The sequence below is a fragment of the Zonotrichia leucophrys genome, chromosome 3 (assembly GCF_028769735.1).
Source record: "Zonotrichia leucophrys gambelii isolate GWCS_2022_RI chromosome 3, RI_Zleu_2.0, whole genome shotgun sequence".
NCBI lineage: Eukaryota > Metazoa > Chordata > Aves > Passeriformes > Passerellidae > Zonotrichia > Zonotrichia leucophrys.
This window is the reverse complement of record NC_088172.1, coordinates 48715547-48742984: the sequence shown is the minus strand read 5'-3', so window position 1 is coordinate 48742984 and position 27438 is coordinate 48715547. Positions and strand designations below refer to the sequence as shown.

Here is a 27438-nt window from a genome sequence, read left to right as displayed (position 1 = left end):
CCATTCCAGCAGAACTTAAAGCGGATCCTGCTCTGCTCACCGGGATCTCTATAAAATATTTCCCGCACTTTACAGCAGCGGTTTGCTGTACTAAACAGTGTGTTTCATTATTATCCCATGAACAGCTGCCAACTGCACTTCCCCAGGCTCCATTAGTGGGTTAAATGTTCAGCTAAAATAGCTTGGGGAGTAGTCTTAACTAGGAACAAAGAAACCAAAGAACCAGGTTCCCCACTTTGAAATGAGAAAGCCATACTGTTCTCAGCTTGGCCAAGAAATGTTTCCCCAATTGATACTGCTTCTGTTTCCTGCTAAAGCTCAAAATAATAAACACCAGGTTCTGGGGCAAAGCGCACCATTAGTTAAATAATTCATATGGTATTTTTAATTTTGTGAATCTGCTAACTGTGTGTTAACTATATTTTCCTTTTGTATCAATGAATACATGCACTGTTTTCACTCATATTTGCAATACATAAGTACATAAAAGCTTCCAATTTGATCTCCGCAATACACTGCTGTAGGCTGATTGGAGGTGATAAAATCCATCACTGTCAAAAAAAACTAGAATACTGTTCTCCTGCAGACTAGGTATCTCCTTGGGATCTTCATGATTTCCAGCAAAAATTTAATTGTACCTTCTGGTAATCTAAATTACCTGCATTTTCAGCAGAGGAAAAAACATTTTGCTCACTAGCTCGCTAATGTAAAATCCAGGGCTCTGTGGGAGGTTTCGAAGTTCCAGTTTTAAAGCCACCTAGAAATATCGCTCACTGAGGTTCACTTGGTGTGAGAGACACAATAAAGAAACCCACTCCCTTTACAACCAGCAAGTTCAATGACAAGTTTCAGGATACCTTGCATCAAGAAACTCTTCCATGCATTTTGCTACTTCAAAAATATTTCAGAGAAAAAAAAAGTGACTTTGACTCACTTCTATTGAAGTTATTGACAAAGGACAAAATACTCACCAGGCGCAACAGAAAAAAGGTTTTGACTAATGCTAAATATTATATGTATATATAAGTTCCCTCAGCTGAATGCCATAGAACATCACTCACAGAGCATGAGATACAGTCAGGGCTCACACAAACCCAAACCTGACGGGCAGTATTTCATAAACATTCAGGTGCAAACATCATTGCTATAGTTTTATGTTAACCACATTGTTATTAAAGTAGCATAACATCTGAAGTACAGTAAAATACTTCAGATATATAAGTGTATGACCATCTGCCATAAAAAATGCCTTCAGAGTGCATTATATACAAACATGAGAAATAGTTATTCAGATTATTGTGTCTCCTGAGTGTGTCAGTGTCAGAGGGAACTGTTCAAAAAATATATTTAAAATCATTTAAAGACATTGAAATTACAACAGCCTCTCCTTGACAGGATGTGTTTAATTTCAGGAGCAGTTGGTCTCAACTGCTTTACAAAGGATTTGACCAGAAAAATAATATTTTCATTTAACATATAAAATATAATTTAAAATTATTGAAAACAGAATGTATTTAGAGCTATAAAATGAAATAACATAATTAAAATTAATTAGAAAAAGAAGTATATGCCTAGTAGCTACATAGCATAAACCCTAGTAGATCTTCTTTTTCCATGTCCCTTTAGCATACTCACTTCCAGCATATTTTTATTATCTCCTTACTCTTAAATTTACTGGAATTTATACATTCCTTTCCAATTTATTTTCTGTTCTGTGGTTGCCACCGTTAGCACTGTCTCTCACATTTGCACCGGGGCTCAGATCTCACTCCCCAGGAAAGTTCAACCACTGACTTTAACCAGCTGCTGGAGAGTCTGTTACCCAGACATCCCAACACCCTGTGGTGGGGAGTTACCACAGCAGCCCAAAGATAGCTCCAGCACACATTAACATAATCCAAGCATTTTTAATATACAGAATATATTAAAACCTCTGGTTTTCCTGGGCAGGGATAATGCACTAATTCGGTACTCACAGATGAGTTTTCCTACCATAGTTCACACGACTACTGCATTTTGTTTTGAACAACATAACAAAGCAATCTAAATATCTGAAAGATTATGCTTTATCCATATAAATTAACATTAAACATTAAAACAAAAAAGAACCAAAAAATTACCAACAAAAGCCCCAACTGATAAATTTCGATAAAAGTTGAAAGGTCACAGCAGAAAAGCCACTGATCAATTGTATCAAAAAGACTCACTTCCTGTGTGATGCAACAAACTTGGGGAGGAAAAAAAGTGAGTATTTTTTATCTAAGAATATTGCAATGAAAGCAAAATGCTTAAAAAGTGAGAGTATTTCAGATTTGTCACTTGGCATATAGATGATGCAGTTCATCCATGAACACTATCTTAAGAAATGTGCAGAAGCACAGAGATTTGGCTTGTCCTCTGAGACTAAATGTAAACTTCATTGTGTATCTTTAGGTCCCTCCATGAGAAAAAAGATTTAATAAATAAAAATGTTATTTCTTAAAGGACGAACAGGCATGGGATTTTCTTTCAAGTGGCCATATGGAATCAACACTATTTCTGTTCAAGGCTACTCAAGTAGCAAAACAAATTCTGTTATTCATAAAATTATGCCACCCTTGAAGGTGAACAGAAAATCACTGTGAAAATGTCTGATCAAAGGCTAAATATTGTTTCCTTTGTCTTCAGCTGCACTGTTTTACCTCTTAATCTGCCTTGCTGACTGTTTTCAAAATAATTAACTTTCACTAACACCACATTTATTTACATTCTCATGTGTTAAATGCTATAAAAAGAACCTTTTTCTTTACTCTTGCTCTGTTTTCCTTTCCCCCCTCTCTGTTTACACAGGTTTTCTCACCATTTTAGTTAAATGCATGTTGAGAATCATTCACAAGAGTAAGAATCCAGTTTCAGTTTGAATTCTGTTGAACTGCACTGAACTTTCCTACTCTGGTTGCCTGCTACAAAATGTTTGTAAAGTTTCAGCTAAAAACCTTCAAATACAAGTATTTGTGAGAACAGACTGCTGTGTTCATGTTTTGAATGTCACATCATTATGCTGCTGATTGGCTTCAGCACCTGAAAGTTGAAGGCAAAATCCCAAAACTGAAAGGGCAGGGGGAGAGGTACTAATACCCAGAAATGATAATTTCTGTGAAATAGTGTCCACATTTATTTTAGTTTGTAAGATTCTAAAAGGCCTGTTGTCACACTGTTGGTGAACTCCTGCTGCAGTGTGGCTCCTCAATTTCTGAACACCCTATCTGCATTGAATACTCTCCATCTCAAACATGCTGGTGCTGAACAAGCCTTAGGATTACTTCAGAGTGCCAGGAGAACCCCATGCTGTCGGGAAATTTGACATTATCAAAACTCTCCCTCTTTGCTTAGTTCTACCCCCACTGTGCAGTGCCCTGAGTACAGGGTGCCCAGGCAGTACCCTGAAAGAAAAAAAACCCCTGTAGACTCAAATGAAGAGAAAAAAAACAGGGAAAAAAACCCCAGAAAACCAAACAGGGAGAGGGAACAGAAATCAGGGCACAAAAAAAGAATGACAGATGTAGGGGTGTGGTGTGGACAGCAGAAGAACACTGGGATTGGCTGAGATGGAACACCACAGTTTGCTCTCCTCTCTTCTTGATTTGGGCCTAACACTACAAATACAAGCCTAAGCACTCATCAAATACCTGTGAAACTCATTACAAAAGTCATGAGTGACCAGTCTGCCCAGAGCAATGGACTAGTTCTGCTACTCCAGCTGTACAGAAGACCTAATTAATGATCCAAGCTGGGAAAATATACTTTGAACTTAGATGATTGTGTATAAATGTTACTTTTATGTAGAAAAATGAAAGTCTCACTTGGCTTAAACTTTTATTAAAAATCAAAGTTTTATTAAAAACCAAAGTTGTATACAATTTCTAACTTCACCTGATTTGGTTAATCAGAATTCAAATACGAGCACTGTTAAAAGTGTCTGATAATCTGAGGTCACTGTGAAAAAGATATGCATTTATTAGGCAGCAAAAAACTGCAATAAAGGTATATGATAAATATTTATATGATGAAGGATTTTCTATTAATTGGGCTTTGGATGCTTCATGTTTAACAAAGATAGAGTGAGGAACATTAAAAGAAAAATCCAACTATGCATTCACTGGAAAAAAAGACACCCCCTGGAAAGCCTAGGATGTCAGGTAATAAGATCTGCACCATAATGTGCAAGAAGCTGAATTTCCACAGGCCATATTAATTCTGGCATTTCCTTGCTTCTGATGTTTTTCTTTGCAACATTAACATCTTTTAACATGATTTTATTGGACCCCATTATACTAAATGTTAAACCATGAAATGGTCCTGCTCTATGAGGTGTTCTCACACACTCACACACACACACACACACACACACACTGGTGGTATTAAACTCGTAATGCAACACAGGTGAGAAATCCCTTCTAACACTTACAGCTGAAAAATCTTGCCACATCAGCACTAAATTATTCTGGCAATGAATTTGCTGAGTTTCCTCATCTACTGCAGCAGTTATGGCCTTGAGGGTCCCTCCTAAATCAGTAGGGCTGTAACAGGGCTAAGTAGAGCCTGCAATACTTTGGGAGGAAGCAGCTATGCATGGTGGAGCCGTGGAGATTCTAACATCAAGGAGACAAGAATGAAGAAAAGTACTTTTTGCAGACCCAAGGACAACCTCAAATCACATCTTTGTGCTTCCTCAGCCTGTGTGATTGCTCTGGAGTATGGGCAGAGCAAGTGCACTTCGACTGCCTGGATGGTTCCCTACAGCAAATTACTCTGGAGGGAGTTGACCCATCTCTGCTTGCTGTCCAGGGAAGGGGCTATGTCTGTGGAACAACTCCAGGAGAGGACGGAACAGGCAGGGGAACAACTTGATGGAAATACCAGGTAGAAGAACATGACTCAGGATATTGACACTGTTATGAGTATGAACAGTAAAGAAAAGTAATTCTCCTCAAATGTTTTTTAGATGCTGACTTTGATAGTGTTTACATGGAGTTTTATAACCGTCTTGACAACAAAAAAACCTTAATGGAGACTGTCTTTACAATGCCTTTGTACACATCATTTGCCAAAGATTTTTTTTGCTGCCATGATGTCATTGATACCACAAAACAAATAATGTCATTTGCTTGACCAACAAAAAGCAGGGCAAGGTTTTGCTTACAGATACAGCTCTGGGACTGAGTCACAAATTGTAGCCATGCAGAAAATCTATGTGCTTTCAATTTAATTTAAAAAAACCCACAACAGAACAACAAATATTCTTGAAAGTGAAGCAGTTTTTGATGGCTGAATTCAAATAATACTCCAACTATGTACGTCCTGTGAATACAAAATCTCAGTGAAGCTTCTGCAAAATCAAACATATGCTGAGTAGACCTAGAGAAACATATGAAAAGAATTCTAAATAATCCCAAATTCTGAACTGATTTTTTCACAGGAATTCACTATTCTGCCACACTTCCATAAACCTAGTGACAATATTAAAATTATATAAACCTTATATTAAAATACATATTAAATGGAATTAAAATCCATATGAAAATGTAAATGAAAATGTAAGACTACACAGTTGTGCACAAGCAAACTTTAATTACATTTCTGGTGTAGTTAAAAACCCAAACACTGATGCTACTGTTGAATGAAAGAACTTGAAGCAATAGAAAATGTATTTTTCCCCCTATCTTTCACAGTGCAAAGACTGTACATAGCTGTATTTTACTTGAATCACACCCTGAAGTAGGTTTGGCATATTTCAGCAGATCTGACAACAAGAGTTCTGACTGCAATGGAAGAATGAGTAAAAATATGGTACATAAATTGATTTAAAATTCACTGTTCAAGGAGTTTTTCGGTTGTTGGTTTGGTTTTTCTTAATACAAGTCTATATGAGCTAGCTCTCTAGTGGAAACAACATGTCTGCTCACCATAGCTAAACTGTGTTTAGCTATTCAGTGGTCTCATCTCTTTTCTTAGTAATGAAATCATTCATTATGCCATCAACTACAATTGACAACTTTAACCAAAACAAGATTACAGCTTGATTTTTTTAAAAGAAAGTATAGTGCAAATTATTTAGAAGTTTTGAGTATGAAAGCAGACTGCAATGCTGACCTTTGCATTTTATGTAACACAGCAGAGGAGACTTCATATTCAAAGACATCAGATATGTTTCCATGCCTCTAAGGGGTGAGAGCAAGGTATGGGAACCAGAAAAGTCAGTGCTGTTCCACCATCACTTTTGTTTTCCATGCAAAACTTTCCTGAGATAGATTTGTTCTCAATGAAATGCATCATGAAATTACAGTAGTCACTCTGGCCAGAACCACTTGGAGATGTACACCTAACTTCCAAGGAATACTAATCCAGAAGGGATATATTTAGTATTAAATACCTACAGTTCAGGCATCTAATCAGTCTAGGCTTGTCACATAAGGGCTTCCTTTACATTAAACAGAAAGATACAGATGTATTTCACCAGACCTAGAGTAGTCATCCATTTCAGGCAGAGGGGAATTACACCAAATTAACTGTGACTAATGGCTTCTACTCTCCACTTACCTGCTGAAACGCAGGTAGTTGGGAAACACTGAGGAAAATAAATAGAGCTGCAAAAGAGAGAGGAACAAAGCCTGTGTGCCTCATGACATCTTCCATGCAGTCTTCTTTGTTGGCAACACTGATTATAACAATGGAGAGGGATGTCTCCCATGGAAGTTACATGATTTAGAGCCTCAGCTCCTTTGAACCAGTCACTGAACTTAATAATTTTAAGAAGGAGATATGTCTTAAAAAGCGTTCAATAATCTTAAATGCTTCCACTTCTTGAGATGACAATCTTCATGACTCTCACAATGTTTTGGGTTTTCTGTACAAATTGCTGATGAGAACAGTGTGGACAAACCAGGAACCAGTCCATGGACAGCCCAAAGAGCTGCAAAGAGGCACTGCATTTTATTTAGGTCTTATTTTACCAGGCTGGAATGATGAGCAGTGACACACTAGAGCTCTTGCTGGTGTGCACATTACATACATATTGAAGTTAATTGGAATTTAATCCATCCAGGTAAATGCATTTTTCATATTTCCAATGAGACTATAATGCTCTTTTTTTTGGGCACACTGCACAGTCTTACCATTGACACAAACCTTTGTGAAGCATAAATCAGAAAGCTTTATATAAATAAAACATAAAACTCTGTTTCTATTGAGAAGTTTTAGAGAATGAAGGTATCATTAAGGTGACATGATTGATAAAATCTGAGACAACTTCAATTCCTCAATTTTCTTATTCATATGCTATCGTTGGGGACTAAACATTCCTTCCTTGGTAATTTCTTGCTTGTGGAAAGGTTTCCTATGTGTTTGTTTTTGCAATATGACTAATGGGTTCAAACAGTCCAGAGCTCAAAGCGTTTTTAAAATCCTTAATACCTGCAAACATTTTTAAAACACATTTTAAACTGCCTTTGGCACAAGTGCACTAAAAATATCAGAGGGTGTAACAGCGTAACAGTCAAGTCATAATTTAAGCGATTGGAACCTGTAAAGTACTAACTTTTACATTTTGAAAAGCACTTATGCATGCACTGTGGGAGAAACTGGCATTCTCTTTTTCTTTTTGTTTGTTTGTGTACAATGAAAGAAGGAAATACGCCTTCCCTTAAATGGTGGGTCAGGCAGGGCAAATGCCATACTACAATGGCACTTTTTGTTTCAGCCTGAGTTACCTAATAGCTCAGAGCTCACAGAATGCTTTTCCCTGCAGCTGGGAGGGTGGGCCTGGCTCCCTTTGAAAAAGAAAAGAAAAAAAAGAATGAAAAGAGGGAGAGGAGAGGAGAGGAGAGGAGAGGAGAGGAGAGGAGAGGAGAGGAGAGGAGAGGAGAGGAGAGGAGAGGAGAGGAGAGGAGAGGAGAGGAGAGGAGAGGAGAGGAGAGGAGAGGAGAGGAGAGGGGAGGAGAGGAGAGGAGAGGAGAGGAGAGGAGAGGAGAGGAGAGGAGAGGAGAGGAGAGAGGAGAGGAGAGGAGAGGAGAGGAGAGGGAGAGGAGAGGAGAGGAGAGGAGAGGAGAGGAGAGGAGAGGAGGAGAAGAGAAGGAATTAGTTCCCCATTCAGGTCTTCCAAAGGCCAAAAGTTTGGAAACTCCACCAGCCTGGAGCTCATTTATCAACAAATTCAGATTAATGAAAAAATACTAATGCACTAACACTGGTTTCCCTCATTCTCTTTTCTTTCTCTCACATTATTTTCCTAGCTCTCTCCATCTGCCCCACCCCCACCATCTCTTAAAAAATGCCCACACCAACCTAAATACAAACCTTTGGCTTTTTTTTTTGCCTTTTCAAGTCAGCACTATATCTCAGTGAGGCTGAATCTGCAAGTATACCCTTGGTGTCTTCCTGGTATCTCCAAACTGGCAGTAGCTAGAAGATACCATTCTTAATGTAGACATGGAAAATGCTTACTGCTTTTACTTCAGTTATGTTCCCATGATGTCCTCCAGTTTTGTTGCAATCACATCATTTTTATTCAAGTGTTTGCTTTTTAAATATCAGCATTCCCAAAATACCATTGATCTCTTTTCAGGCAAAAAAATCCCAACATACTGAAATGCAGGAAAACAGTTATGCTGTGCAGTGTTTTCTAGATTTCACCTTGTGATTCCTCAGCTCCACAGAAATATTGTAAGCAAATTAGGTGTACTGAAGCTGCTTTGGAGGTATCATTTAATATTCAAAGGAATATCAAGTCATCTCCTGTTATATGCATAAAATTCAGAATCTTCTCAGAAAACCTGAACTTATTTTCTTCCCTCCTGTTTTTCAAAACCAACCAGGGCCAACAAATGCAAAGAAAAAAAAGAGTAAACTTTGAAGCTGAAATTTAAAGCAATGAAAGTCAGGAAGTTCAAAAGTTAATGTTCCTATGGCTGTGTTAACTTGGCCAGGTTGCAAATAGATCATGCAAATACTTCAAGCTATTTTGTTAAAGGTCTATAGTACTGTGCCATAAAGCATAATAAAACATGCTGTTTTCTTTTCAAGTGGAAACCAACTTGTATGAGGAACAGTACAGTGTATTTCTACTGCTAATGCTGGCTTCTCCACCACCAGTCAAGTATCTCTGCCTCAAGGCACATTTCTGTTCTGACAATGCTGGTGTCTCATTGGAATCCAGCTTCCCCTTAGCTCACCCAAGAGCTTACGTACTGACTCCCGCAGGAACAAAGGACAACTTCTCTCCTGACTCGTTTGCCTCATCAGAAAATAATCTGTCTTTCCCCCTGAGATCAAAGAACACTTGTCACAATTTTTCCATCCCTCACTTAGATGAAATTTAAACAAATGGCCTTGTCGATCATCTTCTCCTTTCTGTACTTCACTATCCTGGTTTTTACCAAGGAGCATATTGATACCCCAGTGCAGTAAACAACATTATCTCACATCTCTCAAATACTCATCCCCACTACAGATGACTAAATACATACATGTAAAATATTCTGATTTAGCAATGTTCTTTTACTCTCCTTGTACTCTTTTTTTTGTCTTCTGTGTTTTTAATATACATATTGCAATGTGCTAAGGTTAAAGGAGATCAGCCCCTGGAAATGGTGTCTTATTCTTGGTCAAATATGTTTTGTTTCTTAGCTGCATTGAGAGCCAACCCACCAACGCTGGGTCAGTGTTAAGTAAGCAATGTCTAAAAACCCACCAGTTTCGCTATCCTCTCTGTCTTGGAGAAGCATATTCATCAGCTGCATTCTTCATCCCAGAGCTAAAAGGAGTTCAAAGGATTTAAGGACAAGGATTGTGGTTTTGAACTATATTCAAAAAGCTCAGGAAGAGAAAAACAGCTCTAATGTGTTCACCATACCCTTACTTGATGCGACCTTTGTACTAATTAGTTTTCAAGCACTGAAGTCTTCATAGAAGTACAACCTGTTTAAGAATGAATGAATACCTGACTCAGATCCTGGTCTGACAGAATGGGATGGAATAGTTTGGGCACACTGAAAGCATTGTATATGGATTCAGCTACATGACAACTTGATTTATTGGCAATCCAGAGTTCCTAGGTTGAGGTTTGAATTATTCCAGACAACACGGTAAGCTCTTCCTATGAGCTCTTCCAAGTTTAGCCACTTGTTCAGTGGTGCCAATTTTGCTCAGATACTTTTCAGCCAACTTTTCTTCACTTTTGGTCTTACCCAAGCTGTATGAGCCAGATGTAGTGGTAGGAGACCAGTTATTATCTGCAGTGTCTGCCACCCTGTGTGACCCGTCCATCACACATATGTCATACAGAATTAGAGGTAACGTTGCACAGGTCCTTCAGAGAAGGAGAGAAACCACTGCAGATTTTCAGTACATTTCTCAGTGTGCAGCTAGTAAGAAGGACTCAAGTCTCCTCTGTGTTTTTTGGATCCTTCTTCATCTCTCAGGAGAGACAACCATATTCAATTGACAGTGTTGCAAGAGACACAGAGTACCAAAACGATGAGAAAATGAAACTGAGCATTATCCACAGACAGTTAAGAACATCTGACTTCTTCATTATCTAAACATTGATAATTTTTATCAGTAAAAATACCTGTTATTCACTGTGCTCCTTCACAGCCCTGAAAGGCAAGAGCACGTTTATGCTGGGTGCGTATGCAGAGACCCAAAGATGCAAAGAGGCTCTTCGTGACCAAGTGCAGTGACTGCAGAGTGAGATCCAGTTCTGCCAAATTCTGCACGGCTTCAGCAACAGCTGCCTGAGGTGCTGCTGTATTCACTCCTCCAGCAAAAGGCATTCCCTGAGCAGAGGGGTTATCAACCTTAGGACAAGCCCACAAAGATTTAAGCTTAGGCCTAAATCAGATCGGGCTTGTTTGGCCTGTTACTGTCAGTGCAACAATTCAGAATAATGAAGGGGAGTCTGAATACGCCTTAGTAGCACAGGACGCTCAATTAATGCCAAGAAGCAACAGGTGGACAGAGCAATAAGACAGGTTGGAAGGAGATGAACAAGGTAATATGAGCAGGTAATACGAACATGATTTTAGCCCAGCACCTGTCTACCTATTAACAGCTGGCAGAGTCCTGTAGGCATTGTGGAAGATGGGAATTATGTTAAAACAGTACTAAAATAAAATAAAACTGGAAAAAAGCCTACCACAAAGCCCCAGCAATAAAAAGGGTTCTGCTCTTCTGCAGTAGCTTTTCTCCTGGTAGTAGATCAAAGGTATTCAGCTATAAAGATCTGACTTTTCCACAGATAATATCTATAAATCTGATCATGATCAAATAATTTGGTCTATGAAAACTGCCATGAAAGCTGAAGTCATCATCTAATTATACAACACTAGTATTTTTGCACAATGCACTGAGGCTATTCCAATTAAAACCACCTGCTTTAAATGCATGCAAATGACTGCTACAAATAATTTTAAAAAATGTGTTCAAAGCTTTTGAAAAAAGTGGAAGAAGAAGGTAATAAGTGCACACCATAGCCTAATTAGAGAATTACCAAGTAAATCTGTACACTAACAGTGAACAGCTATGCTTTTTCCTAGCTTCATACATTTCTGAAGCTAATTTGTTTAGAATTTTAGCAACAACTTCTAGCAGCTGTTCTAACAATTATAAACTACATCAGATAACTAAGAATTTCAGTCGCCTATTCCTCTCATAGTAAGGATGCAAAGGATTATTTGTATTCCAAACTACTTGACGGTGAAAATTACATAATCAGGTTTTTGTGGTCCAGATATTATCCAACTGGTGAAAAAATAATTTTTTAGAGATCAGATAAAAGGACACACTGCTGCCGTGTAAAATCTCACAAGCACTGGATATAAACTAAAGACCTATTCACATGCATTTGTATCATCAGGGAACCAAATTTACTCTGTTTTTGGTTACTGTAAGTTTCAGTGCTTCTGGAACATGTCAGTAAAACGGAAGAAAATGCTGCTCTTCTTCTTTTTTGCCCTTTTTTTTTTTTTTTTTGTAAGGGGTATAAGGAAAAGAATAATAATTTAGCAAAGGCAAACTACAGACAAAATACTTTCTACTAAACACAGGAAAATATACTGCACATACTGTGCACTATAGTTACTATTTGCTATTAAGCATCACAGAAGCAAACTCCTATGTAGTGAGACCACTTTTTATACATATGATTTAGATTTGATTATTCAATTATTAATGAACATTTACAATTCAATTTTTACATTACAATTTAAAACCCTGTTAATATTGAAGGGTTAAAATGTCATTCAGAGAAATTAATCATAAAAGGATAAAGGATTAATAGCATCTATACCCAGGAATACAACATGCATTTGGTTGTATACTAGTAACGACAGCCACAATTTGAAATCACAGTAAGAATATTTAATTTTGGTTTTGCCACTTGCATTATGCTGTAGTTCTTAGCACTAGTCAGAATAGCTGTATTTACAGCATAAAGTATGTAAATAAATCTCAAACTATCAGCTAATAATATATTTTTCTTTATTAGCCAAGGGGGACAACATCAGAGGCAATACAGCTCTTAAAATACTGCCACAAGAAGGAACCACTTGACAGATCACATTTCAGCTCACATGTAGGCCAATTTTGTCTCTTTTTTCAGGTTTGAAAATTTCACTGGTAATATCTCACTATAGATCTTTAGTGTATCTAAAGATATTTTCTTTTATTATTATTATTTTTAATACTGCTATATTAAAATTCATAATTAGAAAATATTTGAAAGAATTTTTTAATTTTAAAGGTGTTTTATATACAAAATAGTTGAACTAGTTTTCCAGAAGCAATCAATTAACTTGTCGGGGTTTGTTTTTCCAAATTCATACCATTTTGTTTATATTTGCTGTCCTCCAGTAAATTCTTTAGCCAGCAGGCAATTACTTGGAATAAGGAATTCTTCCAATTTATTTTGGATGGTTTTATATACCCATCTCAAGTATTAAAGAAAAAAGCCTCTTTATTTTAGGAAAATATAACAACCAAGATTCCCTAAACTCTCAAAGCTTTCAAAACAAAGAGACAGTTCATAGTGATGGATGAATTTCACGTACCCAGGGCAATGCCCAGGAGTTACAATAAGGTACAATAAAGTACATTTTTAATGCATCTGCAGCCATTCTTCCCACAAGACTCTGTGCATTCACCCCTGTTCCAGACAAGTGAGCAAGTGTCCTTTGTCTCCGGCTCAACATGCGAAATCTCCTGCATCTTTCGACTCTCCTCCCTTCTCTCCTGTCTCCCCAGCCTGATCCTGGAATGTTTTGGCCACGAGGTTAAGAAAGATTCCCCCATTTATCACAGCCTGCCAAGCACAACAGGGTCACAGTCCCAGCCCCAGTGCTATCACTTTGCTAATCCAGCCCCGGCACAGGCACGAAACTTCAAAGATATTTTGCCACGGGCAAAAGTTAGTCCTTATTTGCTTTAAAATCCAAGTATCAATCAAGTTAAACTGTGCTTCAGTGGAACTAACAGTTTGAATGTTCAGAGCAACATGGACATTTGGTTCTTAGCTGTGGCTCTAATTGAATGCAGAGCTCACCTGGGATAGCAGTATAAATACGTCAAGTACAGCAAAAATCTCATAATGGGACAAATTCATTTTATCCACGAGAACACCCTTGTTGAAAGGAATTGTTCAGTCATTCATGTAAACACACAAAAGCAACTTCTGGTGCATATAATAACTTCTGTGTGCAAATAAATACTGATAATATACACAGAATCTCTGTTTATGTTAAATCACTTCAGATTATTTTGTCTTCCAAAGGTTTTACTATGAGTTATGCCAGATGAGCAGCCAAACTTATGTGATTGTAAGGGTAATTTAATGACTTATAAGTTATGACTTATCCCTGAAATTATTGTGAAGAACAATTACAGATTTACTATGAGAACAAGCAAAGGACTTTTCTTCAATATCTAAGAAGCAAATCATCGATTAAATCAGCCTAGTAAAATAATATGTGAATTTTACTGTCCTGGGATTCTGCCTGGGATATCTGTTCAACCTAATGCAAACAATACAATAATTATACTTTTTAAATCAATCCAGGTTCTTCTTCAATGTGTATTTTCAACTGTATCCTTCTGGGGCTAAAAAGGAATCCATCTTAAAATCAGCTTTTAAAAAAATCTTCACCTTTTCTGCAGATATTTACTTATAATTGAATACTGTTTAATTATGTATTAATTCAGAGCAATGAATGAATATTGCAAAGAGAAATAAACCACACAGATATTATCTTTCCTGTTAAGCTATTCCTGAAATTTATACTATTTATTTTTTCCAGCAATATGATTGAAAATATCTTTAATAAAGTAAAACATAAAAGGAAGCAAGTAGCATATTAGCTACAGCATTAAATTCTGCAAATTGCTTATATACTTTTTGTATATAAATTTAATACAGCCATGTCTCCCTTTATTTAAAAATACTGAAACAACATGTTAGGTTTTTAATCCCTTGCTAATAATATTTACTAAGTAAGTTTTACAATTCAAAGCTTAAAAGTGAACAAAGTGCTAATTATTTCCTCTATTCTCCCAAAGCAAATGCAAATTCAATAAAATTTACAAAAAAAGAAAACAACAGAGAAAAAATATAAAAATGATAGGTAAGCATGTGAACGAGACAGTATGCAGTGTGGGTTTTCATCTGCTTCTTCTATTTAACAGTGTGTTCAGACATTTCACTAACCACATTCTGTTAAAGAAAATAACCTTGACTTCTAATTTCTGTAACAGATGAATTAGCTTCCTTGTGTGCGCACTCTGACACGCATATATATGTGTGTGCGTGATCGCACGAACGTACAAACATACAGATGTTTTCCAAAGCCAAATTCAAGTTCTTTTGCTTGATATTATCCACATTCACACAAGGTTGCTGCTATTTGATTTGTTGTACCATATAACAAGATATACCTTTATAAATCTCAAATTATCTTGGAAAAATGCTTTGGCAAGAACTATTTTTTAAGTCAAGAATTTAAAATATTACTTGGTTTATATACCCTTTTCAAATTTACATTTGATTTACTTTAGAAGAAATTGTAACAGCACAAAAGTTACTGAGACAGTCGAAAGCTGCTTAGCTGGAATGTATTTCAGAAAATAGTGAACAGACCAAGAAAAGAAAGATGTAACTGGATCCTGCTGCTTGCTGCTTACCAGACCACAGGCACAAAAATCGAAGAACTTAGTGGTTGTAAGAATTTACATTTTTCTTCCAGAGAGGTTCCCTACCTACTACAGATCCCTAAGGCTGTAAATGCCTGTTTACAGCTGAACCAAACTGCCTTGCTCTTTCTTTCCTGGTACTTTGCTTGCTGCTCTAGGATAATAAAGCAGCACTCCCAGAGTGAGCCCCGGCTGAGTTTCCCTGAATGAAAGAGACATTTAAGGAGCAGCAATCCCCATGCCAGCTCCCACCGTGGCCTCCGCGCCGCTGCTCTTGCTGCTGCGCAGACCCCACGGCAGGGAACAGCACCTGAGTACAACAGCAGCACATGCACATGGGTTCCCTGAAGAAAGCTTTAATCACAATTTATCCACCAAAAACCCAGTCTGTTCAATCAAAAAGTGCATTAAAAACAATAGATGACATTGCAGAGACAGCAAACTTTGGAGGAGGTAGGACAGATGCTTTAACATATTTACACTTCAGCATTATTTGTTCCAAATGCATGTCTAATCAACTTATAAATTAAACAAATGGATTTTAATTAAGTATTAGGAAAATAAATTTATTTTGTTGTATCCACAGTTCTTGTAGTTTAGAGATAATTAATTTGAAATCAGCTTATATCTAGACACCTGTCTCAGCCAACTGGTCTTTAAGTGTCTCTTATAAATATGTTATCGAATAACACACCAAGGAAGTGTTCACAGATTTGACAAATCGTGTTATTTGCAGCACATTATAGAATGACACTATTTATTTCTTACACTACTTAACAAGTGGTAAACTGTAGTAAACAAAAGCTGCTCCTGAAAGAACCTGATGAAACCAGTCCTATGACCTATCTAAACTCGTGCACTCTGGAGCCATGAATAAATAGCTTGTTCCAAAACCAAGTTTGAAACTGTGACTACAGAAATTAAAATCAAATCTCCTTTTCAGAACAAAATCTGAATGGGAATTAATACTCATTTTATATTTCCCATTTTATCATTAAACAACATTTACATCAATATTGCAAATTAAAATCCATCATAACCTTACCTTAGTAGTCTCTGAAGAAAAGAAATCAAACAGAACCAGATACGCAAAGTCAGTTTCCAGGACAAAAAAAAAAAGGAGAGAATATCTGTTTCGTTTCACACGAATTAACTTCCACTGTAGAGCAGCTAAGGTGTGCAGGCAGGTTTTCAGGACCAAAAAGCTTTTGCATCAGTCAGCTAGGATTTTTTAAACCCGAGAAAACTGAAGACACTTTGTTCTTCCTTGAACTGTCATGCCGAGCCTAGCACAGTCCAGTTACTTAAGTTAACTAGGAGGAGATCTAGATAGTAAACAAGCTTGGCTCTGTCCAATGGCTTTCCACACCCTCCTGTTTATAGTAAGATGACTTGCATTCAGAGGTCACCCCATCAACAGCTCCTGTCTTTCAGTGGGTATCTAATGCGCTGCATTTATCCCAAGGCCCTTTCAATGAAACCACCTTCCTGGTCCCTGCTTGCCTGCTGTCGCTATGACACATCTGCTCCTTATTGTGCAAAGCCCTATTAAGTGTTAAAATATACAGAAAAGTCATACCTGGGCATATATTCTGCAAGTAATTCAGGTATTTATAAGTGCTTACCTTGTCTGCGAATATTAGCAACAGAAAGTCTTATTAAAGATCAAAGAATTTTGCCAGCAACATTCATCTTGCGAATAAAAGAAATTCAAGAGGAAGGAAGATGGATGTCATTGTTTGATCTGGATTTAAAACTTTTACAAATACTCCCCAGAAGGATAATGCATGTGCCTGTGCCAGATAATATTTACTTGAATATGTTAACATGCTGGAAACAAGAGATGAGGAGTGTCCTCGAACTCTGCTGTAAAATGATATAGAGCCAAGAAAAACAAGGGTCAAGTGCCAGGACCCCAGTGAAAACATCAAGTCAGTTCTGGGCTGAAAGAATACATGGAACTGATGGTTCTTACAAAACACAGTACATCTGCAGCAGTGTAGAGCCTCCTAGCTCTCATTTTTTAGGCATACAAGTGCTACTGGTTACAACAGGCTTGTGATCCAACTGGCAATTGTTTTCTTTATAGAGCACAGCAAACCAAAAGAATAAACCACCTGAAAATTGCTTATCATAACAAATAGATCTAAATTAACTGTATCTTAAAATGAGGACAAGGAAATGATGTTTAGTATTTTCCTTCAGAGTCTTACAAAAATAAGAATTCCAAACTTCTACCAGTACTTTTCCTCACTCCATAGCCATCGGGCAGCACTAGGAATTTCAGCCTTGTTTCAGTGAGGATGTGAAACTGAAGATGGCACTCTCTCCCCATGCAAACAAAGTCTGACTGCTGCTCAGAAATGCTCTTGAGTGAAAGTTACACCTGTAGCACATTTTCGGCACCATTTTTTGTCACCACGGCAGCATCAAAATGACAGATAGCAGCTTGGCTCTGCTAAAGCTAATAAACCATGATTTATGAACTGGACTAGAAAGCCATGTCAGTTCAGATCAGGATATTTGTGCCATCATTTGACAGGTTCCATGCTTTATTATTAGAATGGACTGTCAGGACTATAAGGGCCACTAATAAATACATTCATCCAGATTCCCTGATGCCTTTTTTTGGTACTTAAACCTACTAATGAAGTTTAAATATGAAAGATTTTTTCATGTGAAATCTCACTCAATTTTTATAAAATACTTGTGCTTAGAAATACAATATACTTCCTTAAACAGGTGCCTGTCAGCTGCTATAATCTCATGCACTGAAATCCAAGTAATCCTCATTTTACTGCATTGTGTGGTATAATGAAGGCCCACCTCTTTGACAATGAAAACCCACTGAAGCATATTCAAAGTACTGGGGAGAACATAATCAGCTTTCAGATGTTGTTTTTGACATTAGCTTTGGACATAAACTCGTTCTTAACTGCTCAAACAACATATCAGATGTGGAAGGCGGCTAATCAAGATTGGTTGGGGATTTTGGCATCAAAAGAAAGGAAACAAAGGAAAAGGCTATTGCAGAAAATGCTGCCAAAGAAGACTGAAAGCACCAGGATGTACATGAAGAGGGGTCTCCAAGGCTCCAGTCCTACTCAATGAATTGCAGAGAGTCATCAGAGCAGTGGAGAGTCATCACAGTAGCAGAAAAGGAATAAAATTTGTCTCTTCCTCTCCCAGGCATCAGGCAGACAAAAACCAGCCTGGGCTTGGACTCCACTGACAGTTAAGGAGCACACCACAACTCCCTCTGCCCACCTCAGTGTGCAGGAAGTCCTCACTCAGCAGCTTCAAACCAAAGCAGATTGTTTGCCACTCCCTGTCACCATTTCACCTCTGTGTTCCTGTCCTCTGTCACACACAAACACCAAGAATGAAAGGACCAAAGAAACAACCACCAGCCTTCCTCCTTTTTCCTTGGTGCACAAGACAATTTTATTGTTTCTCAGGTCTGGATGCCTGGAGGCAAGGGACAGTCCCACACACTTCTAAAGGTGTTTATCACATAGCAGCAATAAAAAATTTCTATGCCAGAATTTGGTGCACAAACTAGTAGTGTCAAGAGATGACCAGAGAAAATCCACAGCATGTACTCCTTTGTCAGACTGACTGACAGGGAAACCACTGTCCCAACATCGCTGTGATGGATTAACTTCTCAGCAAACTGAGATTACTAAGAGGGAGATATTTTTTATTGACACGTAAATCAGAAGCCTCTTCATGCTCTTTATTTACAACATCATTCTAAGGACACAAATGTGGCATTTCTTACAAAACAAATGTAAGAAGGGAAAAGAGCACACATTAGCAAAGAAAAATTGCAGTCATTTCAGAAAATATGAAAGCATGAAATGTTAAGTATTTTGAATTTCTCAATTAGTTCTGCAACCAAAACTGCTTGGTTCAGAGCCACAGTAGTGAAAATTACTTCTGGTATTATTTTTTTCCTGTTCTAAACTTTGTATTAGACGCTGTTTTTTACTGTTTGCCTGCAAAACAGAAAATACCAAACCAAAAAGAAAACCACATCAGCAAGCTTTTACATTTTAAGAAATGTCATGGACTGACATTGCCAAGTTGCAAGTAAGTTGCTTTTTTACTATTCCTTCAGATTTCATCATAGGATGTGAAGTACTTCTCAATGTACGTTGCAGGGAAAAATACACAGCAGCAGTGCATTTTGTTGCTATTGAGCAACCTTCTCTAATACATCCTGAGAATCACCACAACCACTTCAGGTTTTGAGTGATTCTATTTTTCAAGCAATAGAATGACAAAAATCACAAAAAGAAGAATGTAAGTAGAGACACCTTTGAAGAAAGGGATGCCTCTGAGATTTTGGGTTGGTCAACAGTTTTGCAACTGAAGATCAGATTCACTGACATGTAGGTATGTTCCTGAATTCTTTAGTGGATCTTGCATTCAGAGGGTTTGAAGATGCTTTGATCAAGTGAGCTGCACCCCCCTCTGATTCTCCCCTCTCTGGGGTCTCTCCACATTTCCCTGGCTGGCTGGCTCTGGCAAGTCACCACAGGCCCTGGGTGGGGGTGGGGGAATTTTAGCCACAGAATGGATAATGGTATAATGGCACCTCCAACATGCCTAGCTTTTTCAAAAAAACTAACTCAACTGTTTTTTTGTTAGTTCATATTTTTAGTTCAAAGATAAATGATAAATTCTCAGATCAAAACTACTGTGCTTTTTCAAGAAATTTAAATTAGATTTAAACTTACAACCCTCTCCAAGATGGCTTTATTGACTTGTAACTTTTGTTTTTTTTGTTTTATCTGAGCTGTATTTTTGGCAATTCCTCAGACTTTATGGAAAGAATAACTACCATTTGAATTTCATTTCATGAGTGCCTCCCGCCTGTTCCAGGACTTGTCTGTAAAATCAAGGGATCAAAATAGAATAATTCATATTCTAATATTCTATGTATACATGATGCTGTATTTCCTAGACTCTCCAGCCACCACTAAAGCTGTGTTACATTCTGCCTGGGCACTGACCAGCCTGAGGCTTCTAAGAGCAAAGTCTGTGGTTCTATCACAGTTCCCACCAGTTTCCCTCCCCTTGTTCACCTCAGCCTTGCAGAGACTCTTCTTGGATACAGAGAATAATAACAAAACAGTGGATACTAGATGGATTTAAGAACATGCACTTTTTTCATAACTGAAACTGCTATCAAAAACTAAAAACTGAGTAAATCTCAGAAAAGGGATTGAAAACAGATGGAAAGATCTGTGATTCTGTGGTCCTAAATCTCGGTAAAATAATTGAAAAACAGATGAAATCCAGCTAAATTTTAAGTTCAAAGAAAAAACAGACATCTGATCATATCAGATTTTCAGTGATAACTGAAAAAGTTTATAAACATAAATAAACAGAAATTTATAAGAGCAACAAACTGTACATATTTACAAATAACATTCCTGAAAGAGCTTTTAAACGCCACTTTTAAAATAAGAGTTTAGAGGTCTTTCTATTTTGTCTTCTGTTTTGTCAGCATCTGCAATTTCTGATTTATTTCTGCAGTCTTGCAATTCAGCCTTTAAGCCAAAATATCAAGCCTTTGACTTTAAACATTAATGACCAACACAATAAAATTGTTGCAACTGGCAACAAAGTATTTTGCCTCCATCTTCCACTTTCACTGGTCTCATTGAATCTTTTTCTAAAAATTGCTCATCTACATGTCATTTACATCTACCATTTTAAGTGTCTGTGATAATAATTCTCATTTGAAATAAACAAATAAAAAACATCTGAGCTTTACAAAATGCATGCCAAGTTCAAGGTGCAGACTTTCTGAAAAGATTTTTCATGCAAATTCTCATTAGGGAAAGTTGATATATGACACCTTACCTCTCAAAGGCATCCAAGGGAAAAAATATGGTGAGAGTATTCATTCAAACCCCTGCTAATTATTGTGTGTTTTTATCACCAGGTTTTCTAGGGTTACAATCAAGATGAGTAACATGCTCAGTGATCAGTGCTAGTCACAAATATGATCTCAATCCCGGAATCTTAAAGTTAGTTTTATTTATGGCTCTAGAATCAACTCTAGTATAATATTCCAAGTTTATTTTACGACCAAATAAAAATTTTATTGAAGTAAGTACAGGAGAGACTGTATGTGAACGTTCAGGAGTTTCAATTTTTGAAGTGGATCTCAAAAGCTGCAGGAGAAGGAAGAAGTTGAACCATTAGAGATTTTGACTTGAACTCCTTGTCATCAGGCTCCATTTTCTCTCTTTTTAACCATGAAGTGTTCAAAGACACTGAGTGAGAGTGTCCGTGTGTCTGACTGCTCTCAATCAAGCCTCCTGCTGTAGGTAACATCCAGTCTGAGTACACAAAACACAGTCCATCTGTATCTCTTATTTTCACATGTGTACATGGTCTGTACTGAGCCTGTACTGAGCAACTCTTTCAGCTTTTCTTCTTCTTCTGTGACAGGACCAGCTCTCCTCTCTCAACCCCCCTCTCTCCATGCACAAGTGATTACTACAGTGAACACAGAATGAACCAAAAGGATGAATATCTGAGCGATGGCATGATGGGTTTTTCATATAAAACAAGAGCTGTACCTCTGCTTTAACTTACTGTTTATTTTGAAAGCTGGCTGGCACCTCCGTAATTACCACGGACCTTCTCAACAGAAGGCTGGAGCAGTATCAGGTTGGAGACATCTAACGCAGGGATTCCTATGCTGTGGTATGCAAACCACTTCAAGGTGGTACTTCTGTGCCGGGGCAGGGAAACGTGGGAGCAGCAGCAATAGATCCCGCCCGACCTTTGTGGGCACAGTGCTAGGACTCACACTGTTTATTTGTGCCTGGAGCAAAATCCAGTGTGGCAGGGGAAGTGCTTTTTGCATGATGGAAAAGATGGTGTTTAGGTTCTGACTTGGGAGACATGGGAATTAAGGAATGGCTGACTTTGAAAAAGATCTGCTATATGGCTCTTTCCTAGCAAATAAACTTTTTAGGCCTTCTTCAGTTTAAAGGATTATTAAGTCAGCAGTTTTCACTGAGGGCACTTCCCTTGATATGTAAGTATGTATGAAGAATTCAATTTTCCTTTTTTAAAAAATACAAACTTTCAATGAAACAAGGCAAAATTTATGCATGCACTAAAACTAAATTGGTAAAAATAATAAATGTTTAAAAAAAAAACAAGAAGAAAAAAATTGCCAGTAGACTAACTCTATTAAACACAACCAGAGAAAAGTTCTGGTTTTGAGTGAATGAAGCTTATATTTCATAAATTTGGGAAAGCCAGTTACCTTCTATAAATATATGATTTTTGCTGTATGCAAAACTTGAAGGGGAGCCTTAAGTAAGAAGTAGCAGCAAACCTGAGTTACATGGTGAAAATTCTTGGGTTTCTCCATCCCTATGTCTGGACATTCCAGGGGTTATGTAGCTTACAAGTTGGTTAACTCAGCCTTTACTGGAAACAGTTTTTCTCAGGCAATTACCAAACACTGTCCTACCAGTGTCCGTTAGCATTTTGAACAAAAGCTGTATCAAAAATAAGACAAATAAATGTAACACTTTTGATACCACGTTTTTATAGCTTTTATGCGATATGTTACAAATGTTTTAATAAAGAATCCATACTCTGAAAATCCTGTTGAGCCTAATAACTATTGAGGTCTCAGTCTTTTGACATAAAGAAGCCAACAGCTAGTTTAAGAAAAAAAAATCCTCTGATACCACACAGCCGTCTTTCTCCCATAGCTACAGATGACAATGTAACTTTTAGATATACATCTGATACTAAAATAATTTCTTAAAAGTGTAATTCTAACAATCTTTCACTACAAATAATTGATAAATTTTCTATATACTTTCTTTATCTGGGTAAGATGGTGCTGACAAATTTGGTCCCTTGAGTGTCTATGTCTTTTTACTCATCAAAGGAGGATTTGGACGGAAGTTTCCATTTTTGCCTTTGTTTGTGTTGGCAACTTTACCAATGGGAATTACAAAAAAACTTCACAGCCTGGCAAAGGGAGGAAGTGACATCTCTATATCCCCAAATTATCCAAGCTTTCAGCAGTTTGCTCCTTTTTCTGCTGTGCTAAACTATAGCCTTTTATTCCCTTCTCTTCTAGTGGCAGCATACTGCTTAAGTAAAATACAATCCTCCCTCTCTTCAATTTTATTAACGTCACCCTTTGCTTTAAGCTGTCCCATGCTGAAGCCTGAGTTAATTTTTTTTACCCCTAGAAAACCAAGGAAAACACAGGTTCATAATCTGTTCTTTAAGGCATTCATCATTTTTTTGGTGGAATGCACCCCAGTAATCAGGAGCAGAATGTGGATAGTTTTGCCAAAATATCATGGCATTAAATTGATCACTACAGTGTAGCAAGTAACTAACTTAGTGTTACTAAACATGACAAGCTTTTTAAATTTGTAAAACACCTAAGAATTCTACACTCCCTCAGTATTTTTCAAACATATAGATTTGCAATTGGAAATACAATGGTAGTAATGACCCCTTATGACAACACTCTCCTTGAGTAATGTATCCATCTAAAATTATCCATGACACAGCAGCAAAAATTGGCTCTTGCTGTGTTTGTTTTTTGGTTTTTTTTTTAACTAGTATTTCTGTGTATAAAGAATTAACTTTCTGTGTATAAAGTTTTATTTCATTGCATCCAGTTTTCTTCTCACACACTTGCAATTCAGCTACAGTCAGTGGGGTTGCACTGTGGTGAGAACAAAATCTGGATCAGGATACAGATTTCAACACCACCCTCCTCAAAAATATAGTGTTTCAGAGTTTTTTCCCAACCACAACTTCAAAGGTGGATCATCTTACAAGTGACTAGAGCTGGAGAGCAAACATCCTCCATCATCATAACAAATCTCTCAGCATCAGCATTTGGAAGAACTACTTGTTTTACATCATCATCTCTATTTCTGGACACAAGTGCAGAAATGTAGATAAGTTGCTTTTATCTACTAGCTAGATCTGCACATATAAATGAAGAATAAAATATCACAAATCATAGTATTTTGTAACATGATTCAGCAGCTTTAATGAAATCAGGTTTCTGTCAGTTCCATAAGAACTTACTTACACAGTGCTTCAAATAAAAAAAATCCCACAATGAGGGATTTTTATTGTATAGTTTAAAATTTATGTTGTCCTAAAACTCAAAAACTGAGAATAAAATTTAGAGACTTCATTTTTTTTTAATTCTGCAGAGGAAGAAGTGAACTGAAACAAAAGAATGAACACACAAAATGGAAGAATAAAACCTAGTAAATTTTGCATGCAAAGAAAACTGTCCAAACTGGGAGCCAAGCACTAAACCCAAGTGGTTTATACAAGTAAAAACCATTGATGGCATTTCCTTGTAGTACCTGAAAGCAATTTCTCCTAACTTTGAAACTAATACGGTGATTCTGGTCACTGGCCTTAGAAGGAGAGTAAAATTAATCTTTTTCTTCTCCCTCAGACATCCATAACTGTATTTTGACAATTTTTATGATACAAGGAAGTGATTTGGAGATACACATTTAAGCAAATTATTTTTTAAAAATATTGGTTTCTTTGTCAATACAAGTATTCAACATAATCTATTAAAAAACATATGCATGTGATTATCTCTTCACATAGGATTGTTCCACTGGCTTTAGTAAGTGTTTAATTCACACAGTGCAGTTAGACATATGTATAAATCACCACAAGAATGGAATCTGAATTGAAAAAGTGTTAAGTTTCTACCAGGAATTTCAGTCTATTCGCCTATCCAGATTTGCAATACTTGTTTTCAACAAAAAGACATGGCACTGTGCAAGTAAAATTAGAAAAGATAATTAACTGCTCACATTTATTTCTAGATATGTACAAACACCTTGAGATATTACTAAAAAAGTACATAGTGGATGAACATATTACTTCAGAGATTTGAAACATTTCAAGCACACATATATTAATTCAGAATGAATCAGCTATAAATATCTTCCGTTTTAGCAAGAGTTCAAGGGAATATTAGAAAATACCAAAGAGTATTTTAAATAACTTAAGGTGCACAGCAAAGAGAGAAAATATGCAACTTGGCAATGAAAATATGTAGTTAAAATAAAGCAGAACCACTTCGCTACAAGAAAAATGGTATCACCTATTTAGAGCGGCTGACTGGGAAAAGCATGTATGCAAGGTTTATGGTGATTTGGCCCAAAACTGTGGACAGAGCAGGGCATAACCCTAACCAGTACCCTGTGACTGGGTGTAACTGCAGCTCTGCTTTCTGTCTCTGCTGCGAATGCACAAACACTGTATTAAAGCAACTGAGAGAAAAAAGGAAAATTGAAACAACCTCCCAGGTGCATTCAAAAAAATCATATGAATGCCTGGCTATGCCTGCACATAAGGGCAGGGTAGGAAAACAGTCCCAAGTGCAGTCCTCCTGTCCAGAATTCCTGTGTGAGAGTTTCAGGAGCAGGAACCACAGCCAACAGAAAAGGAATAGACCTATGTTTTTTTCCTCAGTGAGCGCTGCACTCCAGAGATGGCTGAGAGCTCAGTTTAGAAGATACCAGCTGTGATATCTCTGCCTTCAGTCTCTACTATGAATTAGATTACCAGATTAGATCTTTGTACAATACAGGATACAATGAAATACTTATGAAAGTGGATGTTACTGATGATTTTTAAAGTAGATCCAAGGGTCAGCCCCTGGTCTGGTGAAGTTATAGAACAATCTGCCAGGACAAGAAGATCAAACTTACTTCTATAATGTATGGATTTGTTGTTGTGAAATACAAATATTTCTATATGACCAAACCAAAACTATTTAGTATTTGTGAATGTTTTATTTTTCATTAAATAATTTCAGGCATAGAGACATTCATGTTCTCTAGTGGCAGAGAATTCCAAATCTTTATTATGTGTCAGTAGAAAAATATTCCTTTTTATTAGGCAGAAATGTATTTCAGTTTCTCTTCATACTCCCTATATTGTATCACTTGACCCACTGTCTCTATTGTAGTCATTATTGCATACACATTACTGCACTCATCTGTCAACTATATCTGTCACAGTCCATAAAGGAGAGTTGGGGGTTTGAATATCTTAATTAATTTCCATTTCCCATATCTGAATTTTGTAATTCTTCCAAATCCTTAGCATGTTGAGCAAATAGAATTGAACACAAGGCATGGATTTCATTTTTTTCTTTACTGGAAAAGAAACCCAACACTGTGAACCTTGCAGCTGATACTTTAGTTCTTCGTTAAACAAAATCTAAAGTTCTGGTTTCTATAATAAGATTTACTATATAGACAAAAAGTGGGTGACAGCCACCAATTACCATGTTAGTTTTTTGAGCTCAGAGGGACACATTGCCTCAGAGCTGGTTATTGAGACAGGAACACAAACAGGACCTGGAGGTGCACTGAATTTAAGAATAACCTAAGCACCACCTCGAAGAGGAATTCTGGGGAGGAGGGGGACAAGTAGATTGAAACAGCTACCACCCTAACAGAATGTAGGGAATCAAACAGAAATAAAAGCTGAACGACTGTTTCAAAGAACAAATGTGTGAATGAACAATCAGCCTTGAGCATTTGGAAAACATTAACTCATGCCTTCCATTTGATACTACATGAAAAGATCATACAGCTTCCTACTGCATGAAAAAAACTCTGTCTTTCTTTCTCTGGATCTTTATCATATATACCTCAGCACAGATAAGGATGAAATCGGGGGTCCTTAAAAGTTGAAGATGGAAAATTGAATTTTTTATTACATCTCTGTTTTTCTAATAAAATATTACAAATTTTTAGATTTCAGAATTTAATAAATAAATCAGCTCAGGAGTTCTTCATCAAAATTAAGGCAAACAGAAGCCATTTTCTGAAGGCCAGAAAGAAAATTCAGATGGTTAAGTCAACTCAAAGGGAATAAAAATAAGAATGAATATGAACAAGAGCTGTGCTAACAGTAAAAAGGCAGAAAATGGATTCTACAAAAATGTTACAGTCTGGGAACTTATCTAGGAATTTCGGGCACTAAATCACAGGTTTTTGACATTTCAGTCATTAAAACAGTTTTCATAGTCGCTTCTTGGCTAAATAAAAGGACATACAACTAATTTAATCGACATGAAAAATTAGAGCTGAAGAGTGACTTAAAAACCCCAAAGATGTCATATTTTGACAAAAAGACAACTAAAATTCACTAACT

The 27438-nt window shown here is 37.0% G+C and overlaps 1 protein-coding gene across 5 annotated transcripts in view; it reads right to left on the bottom strand.

Annotated features, from left to right (window-relative positions):
• The window catches only part of EYA4 (EYA transcriptional coactivator and phosphatase 4), a 139781-nt gene that overhangs the window by 65767 nt on the left and 46576 nt on the right, over positions 1 to 27438 (bottom strand). The gene's annotated exons all lie outside the window — the stretch shown is intronic.